This window comes from Ictidomys tridecemlineatus, chromosome 3 (genome assembly GCF_052094955.1).
Source record: "Ictidomys tridecemlineatus isolate mIctTri1 chromosome 3, mIctTri1.hap1, whole genome shotgun sequence".
NCBI classification, from domain to species: Eukaryota; Metazoa; Chordata; class Mammalia; order Rodentia; family Sciuridae; genus Ictidomys; species Ictidomys tridecemlineatus.
In genome coordinates this window covers 33,080,912-33,096,459 of record NC_135479.1, presented here as the reverse complement: position 1 = coordinate 33,096,459, position 15,548 = coordinate 33,080,912, and the positions used below count along the sequence as shown (strand labels likewise).

The following is a 15,548-nucleotide window of genomic DNA, read 5'->3' as shown; positions in this document are numbered from 1 at the left end:
GAGATTGAACCCAGGGCACTCTACCACTGAGCTATATCCCTGGCCAATTTTACTTTTTATTTTGAGACAGGGTCTCGCTAAGTTGTACCACTGCACCTGGCCCAATTACAATCTTCATACAACAAAAACAACAGGTTTTTTCATTTCACTACAATACCCTCAACAAACTGTATCCTAAGGGAGAGTCAAATTTATATACTTGTGGTATGCATTGCAGACAAAAAGAAAAATATAAGATCTCTTGGCTCTATTGGGTTTTCCTTTCTTCAGTTTCATGACAACGAATGTTTCTTTCTTTTTTTTTTTTTTTTTTTGACAACGAATGTTTCAACAATAGTACTTTGTTGCCTAAGTAGTTTCAAGACACAAGTAGCCAAAATACTAGTGGTTCTCAAAAATATTAGTACAAAAACACTACCAACCAAAAATAAAATTTTCCTTTTGCTAACATAAAAATGGAAGGAAATACAGTAAATAATTCAGATCAACAGCCTCTCCAAGTTCAGATACTATATACTCATATTGTACATATGAGCTCTGCCATCTGAAGATCTCAATTTGAATATTCCACAATTTACTTGATATTCAACCTAGAGCAATTTTTTTTTCCTCCAATACTGAGGACTGAATTTCTAGGGGCGCTTTACCACTGAGCTGCATCCCCAGCAACCCAAGCACCTTTATTCTTTCTTTTTTTCTTTCCTTTTTTTTTTTTTTTTTGTGTGTGTGTGTGTGAGAGAGAGTCTAGCTTAGGGCCTTGCTAAATTGCTGAGGCTGGCTTTGAACTAGGGATCCTCCTGCCTTCACCTTCAGAGTTCCTGGGATTACAGGCATGCGCCACCACACCTGGCAACCTACGCCATCCTTGTAAATCTCTGAGCCTATATCATTTCAGGCCCACCTCACAAAACTTCTGCAAGAATCAAGTCATGTATGTATATAAAAGAATCCCTTCTAAATTAGAATTCTGTACCAATCCCTTGAGAGTAGGTACTAGATGAGGTCCTTGCTTAGCATCTGGATGGCCATCTTAAGTGACAGCTGCCATTTTAAGGAAAAAGTCTCACTTTCCCTCCCAAGGTGTTTTTTTTTTTTTTCTTTGTGGTGCTGAGGATAGAACCCAGGGCCTTGTGCATACAAGGCAAGTACTCTACCAACTGAGATATATCCCCAGTCCTCAAAGGGCATTTCTAAGAAAGGGTCACTACTCCCTCATACCAACCCAACCTCTAACCACCAGGCTCTGATTCCTGAGCCTGTCCCATAAAGGTACTGCAACCCAAGCCTGTTTTGCCTGTCTCTGCTATGGAGAGATGGCCTTTCTCTGTCAGCTCTGAAAAATAAACCCTCATGTGTATCTCTGCCTGGTCATTTCATTTCTCACTTTCATTTCTCACCAGTCACTTTCCCTTCAAACTATATCTTACTTTTTATAAAATTCCCCACATTTTGTTTTTGTTGTTTTGTAGAGAAAAACCAGGGGCATTTTACCTCTGAGCTACATCCTCACTCCTTTAATTTCTTTCTTTCATTAAGTTGTTGAGGGTCTTGCTAAATTGCTGAGGCTGATCCCAAACTTGTGATCCTCCTCTCTCAGCCTCTCAAACCATTGGGATTCCAGGCATGCTCAAGCATGCCTGGCTGAAATGCCCAATGTATAGATACCGTCTACTGAATTTGATCCAAGGAACAATTCATTTCATAAATATCAGTTCATTCATAGCAAGTTTTACTATCATTTTATGGATTAACAAATGTAAGAATATAAAATGTAACTTTTTAAGATAAAGTAATAGAGTTGGGTACAGTGGTGGGCACATGTAGACTCTGCTACTTAGGAGGCTGAGGCAGGAAAACTGCTTATGAGGAGGGCGCCCTGGCCACTTACCAAGACTCCACCTCTAAAAAAAAATAATAATAATAGTAACTGAATATAAGATACCAAGTTAAAAATAGTCTTTCGACCACTTAACTCTTCTGTCTTTTCCTCTAATATACATTTTTTCTTGAAAGTAGGGCCCCAAATGTCTTGAGAACATTAAATATTCCACAAGTATTTTTTTAATAATTTTTTTATATTTATTTTTTAGTTGTAGTTGGACACAATATTTTTATTTCACTTATTTATTTTTATGTGGTGCTGAGGATTGAACCTAGGGTCTTGCACATGCAAGGCGAGCATTCTACCGCTAAGGCATGACCGCAGTCCTCCACATGTATTCATTAAACTAAAGAAATTGGATGGGCACATTGAGGAAAAAATGTCACTCCAAGGCTGATCATGTTTGCCTTTGATTTGGAAGATTTTCTTTTCTTTTTTTTTTTTTTTTTGCAGTGCTGGGATTTGAACCCAAGGCCTCACTGCATGAGCTATACGCTCACAGCCCCTGATTTTTACTAACAGTATCAGATATTGTTTCTTTTTTTTTTCTTTCCCATTTGTTTGGTCACACTGTCTCTCTCAAGTTTCCTATGAGTAATGGCACACATATGTGAAGAGAGATTGCCAGAGTTCAGTGATATGGAACAATTCTTCTCAGTGAGAAGTGACAAAATCTAATGAGGATCAAAGTTACACTGGCATCTCAATAACTTGAGATTCCAATTAATTAAACTAACCTGACTATGAAATAGCACTTGTATCAAGCAATTAAAAAGATGTCAGGAAATCCTTCAAGTAGGGTTGGAGGTTCTGAAGAAGAAAAGCAACATGTTTAAATTCTGAACATTAAATCCCCTCAAAATTTTTGCTTGAATACCATCAATTTATTTTCAAAGTTTTTGTATTTCTCTCACTCCCCTATTTATTATTCACCCCATACTGATTTTGGTTTGTTTTGTTGTGTGATACTGGGGATTGAACCCAGGGGTGCTCAACCACTGTGCTACACCCCCAGGCCCTTTTATTTTTATTTTCTTTTGAGAAAGGATTTCATAAAGTTGGCCTCTAACTTGCAATCTTCCTGCCTCAGCCTCTTAAGTCTTTGGGATTACAGGTGTGCCCCAGGGCTCACCCTTATTACTTATATATTATTTTACTTATTTATTTATAAATAAGGTCTCACTATGTTGCTGAGGCTGGCCTCGAACTTGAGATCCTCTTGCCTCAGCCTACCTGATTCACCAGGATTACAGGCGTGCTCCATGTCTGGCCCAGTGAGGTGACTCTTGGTGGGCCCCTGGGTGGCTTCAGGATGGGGCCTGGTTGCTAGGAGAACTAACTATGTGACTAGAAGTTTGGAACTTTCAGTCTTCCTGGCAACCTCTGGGAGGAGAGAGAGACTGCTGGCTGAGTTAAAAGACAATAGCTAATGACATAATCAGTCTTGCTGTGTGATAAAGATTCCCTAAAGACCCAAAGGGGCAGGGTTTGAATGAATTACCTGATGGCTAAACAAGTGGGGGTCCCTAGAGGGTGGTGCACCTGGAGAAGACATGGGAACTCCGTAGCCCTTCTCCCATAACTCACCTTATGCATCTCGTCACGTTACTGTTTATATCCTTAGTGATATCCTTTACAATAGATGGGTAAATGTGGGTAAAGGGTTTCTATGAGTTCTGTCAGTCACTGTAGCAAATTAATTAAACCAAAGTCTCACTATGGAGTAGGATATAGGAACCCAGATTATAATGAGTGGGTCAGAAGCAACCCACTCAATATAACAACCTGGGCTCGTAAGTGACACTTGAGATTGGGAGCTGTCTTGTGAGAATGAGTCTTCAACCTGTGGGATCTGACACTATCTTCAGGTAGAGAGCATCAGAACCCAATTAGATGAGAGGTCAAACTTGGTTTTGATGTTAGCAGTTACCAGATGTTCCTGGGTGCCACAGGATATTACCAGGATATGCCTAGCAATGTAACAGTAGGATAGCTGCAAAAATGTTTCCAGCTCTGTAACGTTTTAGTGAACAAAGAAGCTTCTTTTTTATTATTATTATTTTTTAGTTGTAGTTGGACACAATACCTTTATTTTATTTATTTTTTTAATGTGGTGCTGACAATAATCTCACTGCATATTCTTCTGAGATATTTTTCTTTTTTTATTATATTTATTTTTTTAAAGAGAGGGAGAGAATTTTTTAACATTTATTTTTTAGTATTAGGTGGACACAACATCTTTATTTTATGTTTATGTGGTGTTGAGGATCGAACCAGCGCCCCGAGCATTCCAGGCGAGAGCATTTCCGCTTGAGCCACATCTCTAGCCCCTCTTCTGAGATATTTTTCTATGAAAAGATGTATTGATCAATGCATATTACCAAAATGAGATTATATACTTCTTGCTTTGTTAATTGCTTCAATTTGATGATCTCTACACATTTATTTAAATAAATCTTACCTCACCTCTCATTCAAATTTTACCCATCTCAAAATGTCCTTTATAAAAAAACAAAATCAAAAAACAAAAACAAGGGCTGGGGATGTGGCTCAAGCGGTAGCGCGCTCGCCTGGCATGTGTGCGACCCGGGTTCGATCCTCAGCACCACATACCAACAAAGATGTTGTGTCCGCCGAGAACTAAAAAATAAATATTAAAAAATTCTCTCTCTCTCTCCTCTCTCACTCTTTAAAAAAAAAACACAACAAGATTCAATTCAGAACTAGACATCTAGGTGTTATATCCTTTAATCACTAAGCTGCTGAGGTGGGTTTTGAACTTGGGATCCTCCTGCTTTAGCCTCCTGAGTAGCTTAGATTACAGGCCAGTGTCACCATGCCCAGATATTTTGCAGTTTTCTTAAGGAATTACCCTACTGTTTCCATAGCAATTGTGCCACTCTACATTTCCATCAATGGCACACAAGTGTTCCAAATTTTCTATGATCTCTCCAATTCTTGTTAATTTCTGTATAATTTATTCTTTTGGTACTGGAGATTGAGCCCAAAGTCACTTTACCACTGAGCTACATTCCCAGTCCTTTTTATTTTTATGTTTTAAATTTTGAGACAGGGTCTTGCTGAGTTGATAAGGGCCTTGCCAAATTGCTGAGGCTGACCTCAAACACTTGCAATCTTCCTGCCTCAGCCTCCCCAGTCCCTGGGATTGCAGGGGTGTGCTATCACACTCAGCTATCTTAAATTGTATGTGTATGTGTGTGTGTGTATTACTGGGGATTCAACCCAAGTGTGCTCTACCCCTACACTACACTCTAGCCCTTTTAAATATTTTTTATTTTGATACAAGGTCTCACTAATTTGCCATGGCTGACTTTAATCTTGTGATCCTCTTGCTTCAGTGTTCCCAGTTGCTGGGATTAAAGGAATGCACCACTGTACGGGCTATCTGAAATATTTACTGAGTGTTACTTATCAATAGGGCCAGCTGTTTCCTGTTATAGTTGCAAATTTTCCTAAATGTTTCTTATTTCAAAATCACATGACCTAAAAAAATTATGACTGCGGACATACACCCAATAAAAGTGGAAATGAATCAGCTGGAGGAGGAGGGGTTGGAAGGAACTGGTTAAGGATTATATCATGCATTTGGACCTTTTGTTCAAGTACATAGACTATATAAACTCATCATTGGTAAGTTTTCATATTTGACTTCAAAGATCACAACAGATTGAAAAGATGAAATGTTTGTATTTTTCAAAACTCAACTTTCAGCCAGGTGCAGCAGCTCATGTCTATATCTCAGCTATTTGGGAGGCTAAAAAAATAGAGACCAAGGGCTGGGATTGTGGCTCAGTGGTAGAGCGCTCCCCTAGCATGGGCGCGACCCAGGTTTGATCCTCAGCACCACATAAAAATAGAAGTGTTGTGTTGTGTCCATCTACACCTAAAAAATGAATATTAAAAAACTTCCTCATTTAAAAAAATAAAATTTAGTGAGAACCTGTCTCAAAATAAAATTTAACAAAAGGGTTGAGGATGGAGCTCAGTAGTGGAGTGCTTGTTCATCATGTGGGTTCGATCCTCAGCACCACCAAAATAAAACAAAAAACAAAGTTGTGGTTTTTTTTTTTCATAATATGGTGTCATGGCTAGAATGAGGAAGTAAAAAAAAATAAAATAAACCTCCCCGGCATAACACCACCCAAGAATTCTATTAAAGTAACTTGTATTTGAGCCAGGCACAGCAGCCATCCCTGTCATCCCAGTGACTCTGGGGCCTGAGGCAGGAGGATTGCAAGTTCTAGGCCAGCTTGGGCAATTTAGTAAGCCCTAAGCAAATTAACAAGACTTTGTCTCAAAATAATTTCTCAAAAATTTGATTGGTACAGTTTTCCCTGTATTCCAGGGACAATGGTTTCAGTTACTGATTCCTATCTCCCCAAGTGAAAGTAATTGTTTTTTTTTTTTTTTTTTTTTTTTTGCAGGGGGGGGGTGAGGAAGAAGGGTGTTTGGTATTCAGAGGATTGAATCCAGTTACTTAGAAGGTTAAGCAACTAAGCCCAGGATCCTGTCAACTGGAAGTAAAGAAAAAGGAAGAAAGTAAGGAGGGGAGGAAAAAGAATAGATTAGGAAAGGAAGCTCACTATCCCTACAACTTTACAATTGGAAATATCCCTTGGGAACTTTCTAACAGAAAACAAAACACATTCTTCTAACAAATATTCTAGGTCATCACTATGTTGTGGTTGATATAAAGACAAATAGGAACCCACCCCTAAAAATTCGGGATCTGTAAAAACAGCAAAAGACTGTCATGAGGTATACAACGAAACTGACCAAAAATATCAAAAAGACCTGGATTTAAACCTTTAAGCCCCAATTAATCCTTACTGCTGTCATGATTTGGGAGTTGTCTGGACTTCCTGTTACCCCAACTGGAGTTGTAAGAAGTGGGGTAAGAGCAAGGTATTCTTACAGATAATAGTGACACAGATATGACTTGGGTAGCGCACAGCCCTCATCTTCCAAACCTGGCATAACTGCAAAAACGTAAATTACTAGTACAACCTCAAGATAGAAAATTAAAAGAAAGCCAGCACTCAAAGGCTGGAGGGTTTTGGCTTGCTACCGTCATAAGCACTGAATATACTACAGCTAAGAGTTCACAGATACTGGCATGTCTGCCTTCACAAAAACTTTAATAAGAAAACCACTCAGACTGTGGTCTCTCCCTCTTAACCTCAGAAAAGGATTAAGAACGATCATCAATGGCAAAAGGCGGTTGCAGTAAAGCAACACCCAGTGCCTGCTTCACGCTCAGGAGAGACCACTCAACTCCTCCTCGTGGTTTTCGGTACTCTACACGATCAGAGAAACTTCTCTAGTAACATACTATAGAAATGATCCCTGAAAGTATAGTCTTAGCCCACGCCCACCGGTCCCTGCTGGGTCTACCGCGATTATTCATTTTTAAATGATGATGAGGTAGTTTTCCTCACTTCTAATTTTGCTGTAAAATAAATAGTAAAACACGCTTTGCGATACGATATTTCCAAATATTATCACTTAACAACACAGTTTAACGTTTTAAATGGAAACGTACTTGTTTAGAAAAGTTTTCAAACCGCATGCTAAATTAACATAATGCCGAATGACAGCCAATCACAACCTGAGTTTTAAAGCCAAGGAGGCGTTCTCTTCTTGGTTCTAGTAATGTGGCCCCGCCCCTTACGGCTAAAGGAAAGGGCGGGCTTTTACCTATACTAGTGAGCATCTGGTTGCTTCTGGTGATGGGTAAATCAAAGCAGTAGCTCAAAATGGCTGGTCTAAGAATTTAACTTCAAACACTAATAAGAACATGTCACTGTGACCTTGGCTGAGACCCAGCACTTGGAAAACAAAATCTTCTGTGTTTACTGCCATGCTTGCCTTGAATATTGAAAATAAATCTAGCTGTCTGTGGGTTGGGCATTATTTTTTCCCTAAACAAACATGAGAATGTAATGTCAACCATAACAGTATTAGGTGGTTTTTTTTTTTTTTTTTTTTTTTTCAATCCTGGGGATTGAACACAGGGGCACTCTATCCCTGAGCTATATCCCCCACAATCTTTTTTATTTTTTATTTTGAGCAGCATCTAGCTAAATTGCTGAGGCTGGCCTCCAACTTGCTATCTTTCTGTCCCAGCCTCCCCATTCCCTAAGATTTCACACATACATCACCTTGCAGAGCATATTAGCTACTATTTATCAAGAGCCTGTCACATATTCAATAACATTTTGAATGTGTTTTTTTTTTTTTTTTTTTTGCCACTGGGATTAAACCCAGGGATAACTATTCCACTGAACTATACCCTCAGCCCTTTTTCTTTGGAGTCAGGTCTCACTAAGTTACCCCGACTGGCCTCAAATGTGTGATCCTGCTGCTTTAGCCTTGCAAGACAATGTCATTACAGACATGAACCAGAATGTTTTACATATAAGATAAATAAATATTAATTACCTCAACTTGGGCTGGGGTTGTGGCTCAGTGGTAGAACACTAGCCTAGCATGCATGAGGCCCTGGGTTCAATCCCCAGCACCACATAAAAATAAATAAAATAAAGGCATTGTGTCCAACTACAACTAAAAAATAAATATTTAAAAAAATAATAATAATTACCTCAACTTTATAGCTAGAGAAACTAAGGCCTGGAAAAGCTAGGTAACTTGACTGCAGTCACAGCTGTTAAGCAGAGCTGGTAGATCCCAAAGGAAAAGAATGTTCATAAGTTGCAGCAAGGCAACATCAAGAGCTGGTTTCATGCTGGGGAGAAAGTTGCACTTTTTCCTTGTCGTTTTCATATATGTTCAGAGACATTTCTCTAGTCCCAACTAGAAAAATAGCCTATGAAGGTGGATGTGATGGTGTATGCTGGTAATCCTACCCACGGGGGAGGCAGAAGCAGGAGGATCACAAGTTCAAGACCAGCCTCATCAACTTAGTGGGGCCCTAAGTAGTTTAGGGAGACCCTGTCTCAAAAAAGAGTGCTGGGGATGTGGCTAAGCAGTAGAGCACTTGCCTAGCAAGTGTGAGGCCCTGGTTCAATCCTCAGCACCACATATAAATAAAGGTATTGTGTCCATCTACAACTAAAAAAAAAAAAAATTAAAAGGGGGGGGTGCTGCAGATGTGGCTTGGTGATTAAACTCCTCTGGGTTCAACCCTCAGTACCAAAATAAACACTTAAATAAATGCCCATGAAAGTATCCTTGACCTTGAAAGCCTAGCGTTTGCTAGGTCTACTGCAGTGATGTTGTTTTAACTGATGAAAAGATTTTTCTACATACTCTTGAAGAAATACCATATAAATGTATTTTGAAGGTGTTGTTTTACATAAACCTTTAAAAAAGCATTCTTTGGGGCTGGGGATGTGGCTCAAGCGGTAGCGCACTAGCCTGGCATGCATGCCGCCCAGGTTCGAGCCTCAGCACTTCATACCAACAAAGATGTTGTGTCCGCCGAGAACTAAAAAATAAATATGAAAAATTCTCTCTCTCTCACTCTCTCTCCTCTCTCACTCTCTCTTTTAAAAAAAAAAAAAAAGCATTGTTAAGGGGCTGGGGGTTGTAGTTCAGTGGTAGAGCACTTACCAAGCATGTATGAGTCACTGGGTTCGAGTCTCAGTACTGCATATAAATACATTAAATAAAAGTCCATTGGCAACTAAAAAACACTTTTTTTTAAAAAAAAAACATTCTGAATACTTTGAAAAATTTTTAAAACACAGTTTTTCAGGCTGGGGTTGTGACTCAGTTGGTAGAGTGCTTGTCTAGCATGTGTGAAACACTGGGTTCGATCCTCAGCACCACATATAAGTAAATAAATAAAGGTAAATCAGCAACTAAAAAATATTTTAAAAAGTTCTCCCTCACCTCAGTAATGGGGATTGAACCCAGGGCCTCCTACATACTAAGCAAGTGCTCTACCACTGTACCAAGACCCCAGTCTTTTTAGTTTCATTTTGAGTCAGGAGCTTGCTCTGCCTCAGCCTATGCTGTAGTGGGGTTCTAAGTGTGTGCCTAGGGGACAGACAGATGTGAATGGTGGGAAGATGAGGTTAAGGAAATAATTCTATAAAATGGGTGCTCTGGGATGATGCTACATGCTTTCTTTTCTAAGAAGCAATTTACCTGCAGCCCTGCCTGGCCCAAATAGACAGGATATGTCACATTCCTCAGCCAACTACCTGTTAAATTCAGACCCAAGATAATGGGGACAAGAGGAACACAAGTTACCCTGAGGGAGGAGACTTTTGTGATCAGATCCTGAAACTCTGGGAGATAAGAATAGTTCCTCCTAACCATAAACTCTGTAAGAATGAAAGGCTAAGAATCCAATTAGATTTGGTCAGCAGGGACCAAGGTGACCTAGAGTTACCATGACAATGGGGACTTGAAAAATCTGATGTCACTCTGTTGTCCGTCCAAAATCAAGTGGACCTGGGTGGGATCCCCTATAAAACTGGAGTGGAGGAGAGACACATTGTCCCTCTCCCTCTCCTCTCTAAGAGAACCCATTCTCACCCTTGAGAGTGTCCCCTTTCCCTTTTTCCTATTGCTTCAATAAACTCATTTCTGTTACTCTGAGTGATGTCTCAAATCTTTCTGATTTGATTGCAAGAATCAGGGTTTGAAGAGGGGATCTTCTCAGTGCCTCAGTTTCTCAAAAGGCCCTAGCTCCATAATACCACCATCCCCTGAAAGACTTGTTATTATGAATTAACCTATTACAGACTAAAACTCAATCAGAAGCTAATGGTTTTCTGTCACTAAAAACACAAAACAGTTCCTGACCTGTTTAAAGACATAGGGTGAGGGCTGGGGATGTAACTCAGAGGCATACAACTTGCTTAGCATGAATGAGGCCCTGGGTCTGAAACCCAGCACTGCAGAAGGAAAAAAAATTTTTTTAAATATCCTAAATTTTGGAAGCTAATAGGTGGGTTAAACTATCCATGTGTTGGCTACCCATGTTTGTGTGGACACAAGGGACACTCTCTGGAGTTCATCTGGACAGCTTTTCTTTCTTCTTGGTGTTCGGGATTTAACCCAGGGGCAATTTACCATGGAGCCAACATCTCTTGGTGGGATACCAGGGATTGAACCCAGAGGTACTTAAACATTGAGCCACATCTCCAGGCCGTTTTTATTTTTTATTGTGAATTAGGGTCTCACTAAGTTGCTCAGGGCCTCACTAAATTGCTGAGACTGGCTTTGAACTTGCGACCCTCCTGCTTCAGCCTCCCAAACTGCTGGAATTACAGGTTTGCACTACCACGGCCAGCACTCAGTCCTGAAGAGATCTTTGCTCACATATTCTGTCTCCAATAGTCTCTCCACTAGCTCCCTGTTTTCATGCTTTGATGAGCCTCCTCATTTAGAACACAATTCGATTGTTACTGCTGCTCTTTCAAATGCCCTGGTTCTCTACTTTCTTTGGATAAATGGCTGAGTTTCACCAGAGTCATTGAGCATTGTTCAGCCATCTTTCTCCCTTTATGGTGTGGTATCAGTTTCACCAACTAAATGAACCAAAGTCACAGAGGCCTCCTTTTAAAGCAAATGCTGTCATCCTCTCTAAGCCCTTGCCTTCTTTGATTTCAGTGTCCCATTTGGGGCACTTCTGATAACCATCTTCATTCTTAAATTTTCTGTTTTCATGGGTTGAGGACATTATAATCCTCTACTTCTATTTATTTAGTTAGTTAGTTAGCTGTAGATGGACATGATACCGTTTATTTGTCTGTTTTTCTAATGCAGTGCTGAGGATCCAACCCAGTGCCTCACATGTGCTAGGCAAGTACTCTACCACTGAACCAGAACCCCAGTCCCCCTACTTCTATTTTTCAGACCACATCTGTTTTCTTTGGATGTATTCTAAAGCTCAGCTCTCTACTTATTCTTTTCCCCATTAAACTCTTCAGAATTCCCTCTCTCTCTCTCTCTCTCTCTCTCTCTCTCTCTCTCTCTCTCTCTCTCTCTCTCTCTCTCTCTTCCTGAGGATCAAACTTAGAGCCTTGTGCTTGCTAGGCAAGCACTCTACCACTGAGCTATACTGCCAGCTCCTGATTTCATTTTAAATGCAAAATATCAAGCCTCAAATTAGTCCTTGGATCTATCCAGCAATCCCACTCTTTCTCCAATAGGCTCACATTCCCACTCCCTAGCAAGTCTATGACAAGCTTTCCCTTTCCTGAAACATATACACCCTTTACTCATTTTCAGTTTTAGCTAAAGACCTCAACTCATCCCCATTAATGAGGAATCAGAAGCCATCAGGTGGAAACTTATCTTTGCACAGTCAAAGCTTCAAAATTCTGCTTTTATCCCTAAATTGCTCTTCTGTTACAATGAAGAGTCCTTCTTCCGAAAGTCTGTTTCTCCACTTGTGTTCTGTTCCTTTCCCCTTCTTTATTTTTCACTCTTCTTTCTATTCTCCTTAAGCACCAAGCTCTTTCCTGCCTGAGGGCTTTGCATAAGCTCTGAAATAATAACTACAACATGCTACAACATGCATGAACCCTAAAGACATTGTGCTAAGTGCAATAAACCTTAGTCACAGAAGGCCACTATACTTAGTCCATTTACTTTTCACTTATGTGAGTGTAAAAATAGTCAAACTTATAGAAGGAAAAGAATAGAGTGTGCATTGCCAAGGACTAGTGAGAAGGAAAAAAAGGGGAGTTAGTTGCTCATTGGTAGGTATAAGATTTTGGTTATGTAAAATGAGTAAGTTCCAGAGATCTGCTGTACAACAATTGTGTAGGATGCTGTACTGTATATTTAAGAAATTTTTTGAGGGCTGGGGGTGTAGCTCAGTGGTAGAGCATTTGTTTAGCATGAGAAGCCTTGAATTTAATTTTCCAGTACCACTAAAAAAACAAGAATCTTTTTAGGCCCAGGCAGGGTAGCACCACCTCTATAGTCCCAGTCACTCAGGAGGCTGGGATAGGAGGACCACTTGAGTACAGAAGATTAAGGTCAGCCTGGGCAACATAGTGAGACTCTGTCTACAAAACAAAAAACACTATGGACACTGGTGGATATAATTTCAGATTTTTTTTTTTTGGTACTGGGGATCAAACTAGGGACACTGTACCCCTGGGCCACATCCCCAGTCCTTTTTTCCTGTGGAAACAGGGTCTCCCTAAATTGCTTAAATCTTTGCTGAATTGCTAAGGTTGGCTTCTTCAAACTTGCAATCTACCTGCCTCAGCCTCCCAAGTCACTGGAACCCCTAGGGCTTTTCATGTACTAAGCATGTACTCTACCACTGAGGGCACCTTCAGCTCTTGCCAAATTACTTTTTAGCAATTAGATCTGTATGGATCTGTTTAGCCTTTGAACAGTTTCTAGACTGTTCTCTGCTATAGGCTTTTATCTTTATTTCAGATTATAGGACTATCCAACTCTCCATTTTGGCAATGCTATGCAAATGAGGCAGAAAACCTAAACATCAATAGTGACTTTATGAATGTCATTATACTCCCAGCATTCTGATCTTCTCTGTGACTCTTTGATCTGACTGCTTTAGTTCTGATCTTATTTTAGTACCTGGCCTCCAACTACTATTTACACTTTCTTTTGGGGACCGAAATGATTGTCCTATTATTGCCTAGCATTTTCATTTCTTATTTTTAATGTTTCAAGTTTGGCCACCTACTTAGGACATGACATTCAGTTCAGAACAAATTCTTCAAGCTGGAATTCATGACCTTCCTTAAATTGAAACTATAGCAGATTTTTTTGGGGGGTGTGTGGGGGGATAACAAGGATTGACCCCATGGGTCCTTATCTACTATGCCACATCCCCAACCCTTTTTATTTTTATTTTTTAATTTTGAAACAGGGTCTTGCTAAGATGCTTAGGGCCTTGCTAAGTTGCTGAGGTTGGCTTTGAACCTGCAGTCCTCATGCCTCAGTCTCCCAAATCGCTGATGTTACATGTGTGCACCACTGTGGCTGGCCAGATTCTCTTTTGACTTTTTTTTTTTTCCTCTGTGGAACTGGGGATTGAACCCAGGGCTTTGTACATGCAAGGCTAGCACTCTACCTACTGAGCTATATCCCCAGGCCTGTGTTTTCTTTAATTAATGGATTAGTTCTGGGGACACCATGTTGCACATCTCTAGACAGAACTATTTACACTGCATTCTATGTTAGTGGTTTCCCCTACTGGAACATTACTGTAATTTATGTGTTTTGGAGTTTTGTTTTTGCTTTTGTAGTGCTGGGAATAGAACCCAAGGCCTCTTGCATGTTAGGCAAGGGCACTACCACGAAACTACATCCCAGCCCTGTTATTTATGTTTTATAAATAAACAACTCACTAGAGCCATTTCATCCTCCACAGTGTAACAATTAGATGCCCACCTCTATAGTCACCCACCTGTCCAACTTCTAGACCCAGTCCTGACCATAAAAGAGGTTTAAGACTCTGTGAGACTCAGTCCAATTTATCCCTGTGCTTATTTCCAGTGTTATCATTCTGTTAAATGAGCTTTCTAAGACCTGGGCCCTAGAACTGGCACCTAGTGTCCTGTTTTGCCCTGGTAACCTGCCTAGGACTCTCATTCTACAGATAGTCTCACCCACATCCTCATGACAATTGCTTGCTTAATTACCTGCCAACTGTGGTTTATTGTTATGCATATGATATACTATTGGTACACAAGACAAACCTAGAACTGTCTACCATGTCCAGTGCTAGGCTCATATCAAGGGAATCTGATCACATTTTTTTTTGACTACTTCTCTAGTCAAAGACTGTCCACTTATATCTCAAAATGAAATGGTATTAGAATATTATACTTTTTTTTTTGTATTAGGGATTAAACCTAGGATACTCTACCATGAAGCCAACACTTGTTATTTTTTATTTGAGACAAGTTCTCTACAAGTTGCCCAGGCTGGTTTTAAACTTATGATCCTCTTGCCTCGGCCTCTAGAGTAGCTGCGATTATACGCATGTGCCACAATGCCAGGATTTGAACCTCTTTTAAAAGGTGATATCCCAACCAAAAAGCATTATTCTGATGTCACTTGGTAATGAATATCAAACCTCTTTCTATATATATTATATTTTAATTGAGTTTTAAAGTTACCTTGATTATAAAATCATCAAACTTTTAAAACATGATTTTTTTTTTACTTTTTTAAGTGTACACTTTAATGGCATCACCTATATTACATTGTCCTATAACCACTATCAGTAACTGTCTACAGTGAAAAACATGATTTTTAAAAAACATTTTAGGTAACTTATCTTTGACTGGTTCACATAAAATATGTGCTAGCTTTATAATATGACCTTCTCTGAATCATAACAAAGCAAATTTGAACAAAAAGAATTTTATTAAAGATGATCAAACCCCTAGCAAATAATTACACATTGTAATAAGTTAAATACATTACAATAAATGAAAAGGATAAATTATAATAAATAAAAGTGAAAATGATTGACTTAATAGATTACCTGCCCAAGTTTTTTATAGAATTGCCAAGAAGTAATTTCCTTACAATAAAAGTGTTTCCATTTTTTCTTTTATTTTTCTCTATTCTAGAGAGAAATCTCAGCTGTTTACTCATACCATCTCATTAAATTCTGCAAGAAATCTATAAAGTGTATTTGGAATTATAATTGTAAAAAGAAAATTGAGAACAC

General features: G+C 39.4%; 1 non-coding gene across 1 annotated transcript; it reads right to left on the bottom strand.

The window, feature by feature from the left end:
- Positions 1-7,051: 7,051 nt before the first annotated feature.
- On the bottom strand, positions 7,052-7,265 carry LOC120884693 (small nucleolar RNA U3). The gene has a single exon (XR_005727111.2). It is a non-coding gene; the product is annotated as a small nucleolar RNA U3 (small nucleolar RNA).
- Positions 7,266-15,548: the final 8,283 nt, after the last annotated feature.